An 8,315-nucleotide genomic window follows, 5' to 3' on the forward strand; every position below is an offset into this window, starting at 1 on the left:
GGGATAGAAGGAATGTAATGTGTTTTTCTCTTTCCTGATGGATTAGGAAGGTGAAGTGGACACTGACTCTTAATGTGCCCAAAGTGTTTACTTGTAAATGAGCTCTAAATTCAATACCTTTACAAAATGTAATAAACAACAACTCAAGCAGTGAATCTCTACCACAGTCATTTAATATAATTATCCTCCAGGGTAGTGTGAAATATGGTTTAATTGACACTATTTCAAGCAGCATTTGCTTTATTTGGGCAGAGTTTTTTTTTTTCTACTAATAACAGAATTGGAGAAAAATGACTCTTACTGCATGTAAGCTAACATTTTGTACCAGTGAGAACATATTTTGGTAGGAAAAAGCTAAAAGCTAAAAATAGTATCTTGGAAAAGTCATTTTTATCAAGCATATTCTGACTGAGAGAGGTCTTAAAACTCTTATCTTAAGAAGTATTTAATCTTAGATGTGATTTTTTTTTTTGGTCATTTTAAGAAGGAAAGAATTGCTCTTTGATATTGATATTGGATATTAAACAAGGTTTCTGGTTTCAAAGTAAATAGGATTTTATTTATTGAGAAGAGGCCTGCTCTTAGAGAGGAAGCTGGCTAATTTTGGCCTGTTTCCCTGGGATCATAATTTCCTATCTGATGGGAATTTGAGGAGCGTGATTGTTTATATTCTAGAAAAGACAGTGGGAAGAAGAGAGGAAACAGCATCAAGGGGCTGACCCTTTGATCCAGCTGATAGCCACCAAATCCAAGATTTTAGAATTAGAATTGCAGGGCATTGGGAGTGTATCTTCCTAAGGCGAGTGAAATATGATTCTGAGTTCTATGAAGAATGCAGAACTCTCTCTTGACCATCTCTTGAACCTGCTCTCTATCATTTCTCCCACTTCTTACTCGGTAATCACAGTCAGAAGCAGTCAGTAGTTCACAGTCAGAAGGGTAAATGGCACAGCTTGCTAGCTGGTCTCCTTGCCACTAGATTTAACCTGGGTTCATTTCACTCTGCAGTCTGCTACTTGTGTTATAATGGCAATGGCAGAGATTGTCCATAATAGAGATTGTATATAATATAATTACAATCTCTGCCACTGTGATTACAACAGTAGCAGCAGACCACAGGATGCAATAATGTTACCCCTTTGCTTATAAACCTTTGTTGTCTTGCTGTTGACTATAGAAAAATGTCTAATACCCTTAACTTGACCCTTCATATCAGAGTTAACGGCCCCTTCCCCCATGTACTCTGTTACTATATTGTGCTGATTTGTTGACATGGCATTCTCACACCTACCCAGTGAATTTCATAAAGGCAGAAACTATGTCGTATTTATCTTTGTACTTTCATCCTTTAATATACAGTTTTTTGAACATGGTAGATATTCATTATAATTTTCAATTTTAAAATGCTACTTAGTAAACTAGATTATTTTCACTCTATTCACATGATGTAATTCAATTCAGGGACTGTCTATTGAATGCCTATTATGTTTTGAAAACTTTCTTAGATTCATGATTTTTTTTAGATTTAATAATTTTTTTCATCAGTTGTCTTTAGAGACTGAGGTCAATTTGTGTTTTTTTTTGTTTTCCTTTAAAAATAGTTTGTTTTCTCTTAGAAAGCAATAGTTAATTCTTTTGATCTTGTTAAATGAAGCTCATTAGACGTTTTACCCATTTTTTTTTTTTCTGGAGTAGAAGATTTTGAACATGCTGGTTGTCTTTGAGCTTGTGTCTTTAGCTTGACTATTTTACCACAGCATTTGGCCAGTCATAGAATGGGATAGATGGGGTGATAGATTTCTAATTTTCTTCTTCTTAATGCCTTTTTTCAGGTAATGCAAAAAGATGTGTGCCAAGTTATATCAAAGCAACTGCAAGACTTAGTGATGTAATGACAACATATATCATTTATTTAGTGTTTCTAAATATGACAGGCACTATGCTAAATCCTAGCTGGATTATTTTATTTAATCTTCATCACATTCACTATGTGAATGACAGCATAAAAGATTAAAAAGAAGTTACATACCTGTTGTTATACAATTATCAAGCAGCATCACATGAAAGATTTAAACTCAACTCTCTTTCTGATTCTTGAGCCCAGATTTTGCCACTACTTCCAGTATTTCTTATAGTTAAATAATGTGCAAACTCCTTGAGAAAAAAATATCCTAAGCATTCTCTCTCCTTGGAGGATCTCTTCAAAAATCCCAGTTTGAGAAATACTGATTTAAGAAATTAAAGCTTTATTCTATGGAAATGCCTTTCAATATGAATTATTGCTACAAAAGAGAAGTTTTAGATTTGTAACGGGGTAAGATGACTTGTTAAAATATTTTCTCAACATAAAAACACAAACCATGCAAATCTCACCTCTTCACAAATTTGTCTTCAGACTTAGGTTCCTAGGCAGTGACAGAACCAAGGGACTATCTTTACCCCTGTAGTAGACATTATGGAGCATAGTCCAGATCTTGCCTTCAGAACCAAGACCCTCATTCCCCTGAGGACCAGAAGTGTTGACTGCTGAGAGTTCACAGCTGATTCCTTCCCCAAGAAATTCTTTTGGCTAAGCAAGTTTATATCCCATTCTTGGAGGCAGCATATTTCCTATGACTAGTTGTTTGGGGTGGGAGTGTGAGGGGGGACTAAGGCCCAGCTCCTTGTTTCAATTTAGCTCAGGTCTGACGGGATATTCAAGCTTCAGAGAATCCTGTGAGAAGGGCTGAAGGCCTCTGCTACAACTGCCTTGCAGGTCAACCTCTTTCTCTCCCTGTCCTGCTTTCCTCACTCCCTCACAAGCATTATGGCTGAGAACACTTCACAACTAACCACCTGTATGTGAATATCTGGCTCAGGAACCAGGAGACTTGTGACAATCTCTAAAGCCACCTCAAGGAAACACTTAACATAAATAAAAACAGAATGATATCTTTGTGTATGCAGCTTAACACAAGACTACAGAGCCTACCTCTCAAGCAGACCGTTGCCTCTTCAGCTCCTCCATCAGATATTCTGGAGAAAAAAAAAACACAAGAACTTTTGACTCTAACACACTGCAAGTGTAGATATTAAGTATCTGCAACAACTTCCTCATCTGTAGACACCATTATATAGAAGTCTCTAATCACTCCCTAGAGCAGAGAATCTATATAACACAAACTGGATACATACAGTTTAGACAAAAACCAACCAGCCAATAAAACAAAATAAAAAAACAAACCATAATAGCAGCTTTAATTATTTTGCTTGGTTTTCTAATTGGCCAAGTAAATAGAAAAGTTGATACTAAATCTCTTCGCTTTGTATCATGTAAATTGTCTAAAATTATAATGTAATATTTAGGCTAAGGCAGCTTAACTGACATTATGAGGATGATAGGATCATATAAACCCATAATGGGAGGTTCTCTGTGGGTTTATGAGGCACTAGTGGCCAATCCTTTTATCCTTTAGTAATCTTAAGCAGGAACAATTTTTATTGAGTTCCAGTAATTGGAGGTGTGCCTGAGTTGCTGAGGAGTAAGAATGCAAGAAATACACCAGAGAAATGCACAGGGACATACACTTATAATTATACTTTGTTTTAGAACATGATTTTGTAAACACGAGAAAGAGATGAGTACAAAATCATCATATGGCGGGTATAAATAACTCAAGCCCCAAATCCATCTGACGCTCAAACTGTCTCCTTTGAATAATTTTGAATTGATAAAGAAAAAATATTACAAAAAATGAACAATTGTCAGATCCATCCTTTTCAAAACTTTGAGTTGTTTAAAAAGAAAAAAATGTATTTGAGATCACAGTTAGAATTAATATACATATATACCTCTATCTTCTGAACTTAGCTCTAGGATAAAATTCCAATGTATTAGCAAAAAAGAAATGAATACACTGTCACATCAAGATCCAAATAATTTCAAGTGTCCCTGTGTTTCCATTGTACAACCATCATGACATACTGAAATAATCAATGAAAGGTAAAAATAATTGTTCTTTTTCATTTAACTGTGCTATGGCAAAAAGAAAACGAGACTAGGGGTCAGGGAAGAAGTTAGGAATAAGATGAATAAGATGCAATACAAGATAACTTTGTGTTACAAATTATTAGTATTATTATAGAAATTAAGAGGAAAACTCTCTTAGGTGGTTAAGATGTGGCAGCTAAGAAAAAATCCAGATGTAAATTCAGAAGATAATTTCTTTGTGTAATCTTTGCTAACTATGTTTATAGAAGTAAATGTCAAGGTAAGCTCGGCAAGGAGCAAAAGAAATGAGTCACATTTCTCTAGTGTCATTCCCAAGATGCTATCTTTTACCTTTCTGAGTATGCACAAGTCTGACACTGGGTGTCTGCTTCTTTATGGAAACAGTGTGCAAACACTCAAATAACAGCAGGATAGTCATTTTTCATACATGCTTTGTTTTCATTTCTATGACTTGGAAAGACTAACTTTCCAAATGCAGAAATCTATGCAGTTGATCTGCAAGTTGAGTCCCTGCTTGCACCCTGGATTTTATAAAGCAATTAGTTTTAAATATGGTCTTGGAAGAGAGGGTGTAAGCTTTTAATTAAAAACCCTTTTCTCTGTATCTTGCTTCCATATTGAACAAAACCAAGTTCTTTTAGAAGTAGAAAGGTGTGAATAAGACTTACCAATACCTTGGCCTTTTTGTGTTTTATTATTATTTTTCTATGTTTATGAGACAGCATCTATCTAATCAACTATTATGTCATAACTTGACAAGTCAAGTGGTGTTAGCCAGTCTCTTTTACAATACATTGGCTTTTGATATCAAAAATATCAACTAATACTCCTAGGAAAAGACACCGTTTTACAGTTAACTTGTTGCTTTGTAATGAGGGTGGTATGGTCCTCCTCTTGACACCCTGAATCACTATCTCATTTTTAAAAATTTTACATTTTCTTAACTTCTGAACTTTCTGAAAATACTTTGTTACTTCTATTTCCTCGCTGCCTACTAATTTTTAATTTCCCTATGGTCTGAATTTAGCCCCATCACTTTCCTGAAATTTTCTTCATCGTCACCAGTGACATTTTAGAAAACAAATCTAAAAGCTTTTTAAACTGACTCATTTTTTTGACCTCTTCCTAGCATTTGCTTCATTGACTGCCCTCATTGCTTTGAAACTCTTCTTTGTTACCTTAACTTCCATGACCCGGTATAAAACAAATTCTTGCAACCAGCAGCACATCCTTTCAATTTCTCTATTTTGGTCATGGCTGAAAACCATGAACTTATTTCTGATTTATCTCTATTCCTTTCCTCCCAAGTCTTGTCTATTTTTCCTCTGTAATTTTCTATCTCTTCTTCCCAAATCTCCTATTACCACCCTTGTCCAAGTCTACGTCATACTTGTTCTTCTTAACTGGTTTCTTTGTATTCAGTTTTTTCCTCATTCCAATCATTACAAAACTACTGCCAATTTTTTCCCCAAAACAATTTTTATTGAACAAGTCATTCCATCATGCTCTGTTTGGAAGAGGCTGGATTCAAGCCAGTTGGGAATGCAACTGTTCTGATGATATATTTCCCCTAAATTAGACAAATTGTTCCAGCAAAGATTCAGAGAAAACACATCAGCATTCATCTTGGATATAGATGCTGAGGCCAATTTAATCTGAAATGTTGGTTAGATTGCATGAGCTAAAGGTCAGAACTTTGCTTTCAATGACAACTTGAAGAGTTGGAAGTTGGAATGGAGCCAGTGAAAGAATGTGCCGAAGAATGTAAGAGGCTCTAAACCAGAAAGAGCAGGTCAGTGTGAGAACAGATGAGGGAAGATGTTAAACAAGTTATCAAAGGAAATGGAAGTCAGGGGACTAGGGTGAGCAAATTTTGGTTGATAAATTACTAGAGAGAATGTGGGGATGAGAAGGGAGTGGCGAAGCTGAGTTCTATAGTATATGCTGTTACTTTTGCCTTAGGAATAAAGGTGTGCTGATTGAACTTAGGAAAGTTGGTAAGAGGGAGGCAAAGGACTTTCTAGGCTGATTTTCCAGAGAGTGGTTCTTCCATGAATTCTTTTATATGACCTTGTTGTTTTCCTCACATGAATCTAACAATTTTTCTGTAGCTCATTCCCACATATCTGCCATATTTCCTGTCTATCATGCTGTTATCTTTCTTCTCTGCTTTCATGAACTCTACCTTTATTTTAAAAGCCAGCTTATATTCTATCTGCACCATATAGTTTTTGGTTCAAAGCAATGGAAGCAAACACTGGCTAACTTAATCTGCCCTTACCTATTCATTCCCCTGAGAGGGTTTGGGGAGTCAGCATTTGTGGGAAGGACTCACATAATCCACAGAAGGCTAGAAGATCAGGGTTGAGGTACTTGGTACCAAGGCAGCTCTGGAAGCTTAAGAAGCAGGAGGCACAGCAAGAGTCTCATGGAAAGAAGAGCTTGGTAACGACTTGGTCACTACCATTACCCCTGCCATGACCTTGACCTCCAACTACCCCTGTCCTTGCGTCCTCCTCTAATTCAAAGTCCTACCCATAGAAAATCCAGTTGGCCCAAATTTAGTCACATGTCCATCCCTTGTCTGGTCCAGTTGGTGGAAGAGATCTCTGCTTCCACAGTGCATAGAGAACAATAGCTCCAACCAAGATTAAAGATGCTGGGGCCTTTCCCAAAAGGGAGAATAGAATTTTGTTAGGAAAAGGAGTCTCAGAGGCCCTGAGGGTAGGAACTTTATTTTTGTATTCTAGTACTCAAAAAAGGATTCTGCACACAACCTGTAATAAGTACTTTTTTGAAAGATGATATTGACCTACTGTTTCATTTTTGGTGGATTATGTCCTGTGAAAATGACCTGCATGTTTTATTTAGTTTAAGGTGGGATGAATCAGAGGAGGGCAACTGACATTTATTACATACTTACTTTAGGTACCATACAGACTATTTTCTCTTGTAATAATAATGATAATAATAACTAGCATTTATTTAGCTTATTATTATTAATTTAGCTTATGTATGAAACTCATTGATTTAGATACATTAGCTTATTTAATCCCCATAACAATTATTCAAGATAGGTCTCATTTTTTTTTTGTCAGATATGAATACTATTGGCTAGAGAGTTTAGTAACTTTCCCAAAGTTTCACAGAAGATAATATAGAGAAGCAACTCAAAACTATTTCTGTCTAATTCCAAAGCACTTTTAACATTTTGTACTGCTTAAGTAGCAAGAGTTTGGAAGAACATACAATATCAATAAATGTTTCATGTCCGTCGTCATTAACTACTCCAGTAAGTATCAGCAGGGAACTTATTTGAAATGTACATTTTCTGTCCCCCAAAAGATCTATGAAATCAGAAACTCTGGAGGTTGGGCCCAGAAATCTATCTTTTGGCATGCTCTCCAGGTAAGTCTAATGTACACTATGGCTTTGAGAAGTACTGACCTACACCCCTTCTCACTGTTTGCATCTTTATGTGGTGCCACAGCTATATAAATTGTGCTAAACCTTTATGGTCTGATTATTGTATTCTTTTGTATGCCATCATTTAAACTTTGTTTGTATTTTTTTATTTTCCAATTTCTATTTTGAATTTATCCAGATGTAGTCTTGTAGACTGCTCTTACTGAACTGAAGTCTCACATATATGAGAAAAATGTAAAAACATATGTGCAATGCACATGTAGGCTTCATGTCTATTTGCCTAGTGTACTGAACTATTTTTCTCCTTTCTTTTCTCTGAATGTGTTTTATCTGCTGTGAGGAAAACAGAATGAGAAATGAAAATCCATGCAGCCAAGACTCATCTCTGCTACTTCATACCCTTTCCCAGGTTTTAGACAGTGACTTCACATTGCCTTCTCTTTCATCTCTTGCTGGAATCTCAATAAGGGTGTCAAACTATTAATTATGATGATATATTTTACAGAATTTGCCTTGGATTCATTGAGAATCTGCCAAGATGATCAAGATTTGACCACTTACAAATTAAATATTCATTGTCTATGCTCTAAAATGTAAAGATTGTCTGCTGATCACTGGGCCACAACACTTTTCAAGACCAGATAAGGTATTCCAAATGAATGAAGGTTCCCTGCCCTGTTCCTCTCACCTGCATGTCAAGCAGGTTGAACGTTATGAAAGTGGTTTTGAAGATAATGCTAGAATTTATGAATGTCTTCCTCCTTTTCAACAGGGACATGAGTCGGGAAGGGCAAGATGAATAGTTAGTTATCTTTCCCTTCTTTACACAACTCTCCTGTTATAGTTATTTAAAAAGTGCATTTTACTTAACTCTTTAATTCGATTAATTTATTTTAAT

General features: G+C 35.8%; 1 protein-coding gene across 1 annotated transcript in view; it reads left to right on the plus strand.

Annotated features, from left to right (window-relative positions):
- The window catches only part of LOC144577638 (uncharacterized), a 191,514-nt gene extending 183,456 nt beyond the window's left edge, over positions 1 to 8,058 (plus strand). The window contains exons 10-11 of the mRNA XM_078336978.1: positions 7,337 to 7,399; positions 7,923 to 8,058. The gene's annotated coding sequence lies outside the window, so the exon portion shown is untranslated. The remainder of the gene's footprint in view (positions 1 to 7,336; positions 7,400 to 7,922) is intronic.
- The last annotated feature ends 257 nt before the right edge of the window (positions 8,059 to 8,315 follow it).

This window comes from Callithrix jacchus, chromosome 9 (genome assembly GCF_049354715.1).
Source record: "Callithrix jacchus isolate 240 chromosome 9, calJac240_pri, whole genome shotgun sequence".
Lineage (NCBI taxonomy): Eukaryota > Metazoa > Chordata > Mammalia > Primates > Cebidae > Callithrix > Callithrix jacchus.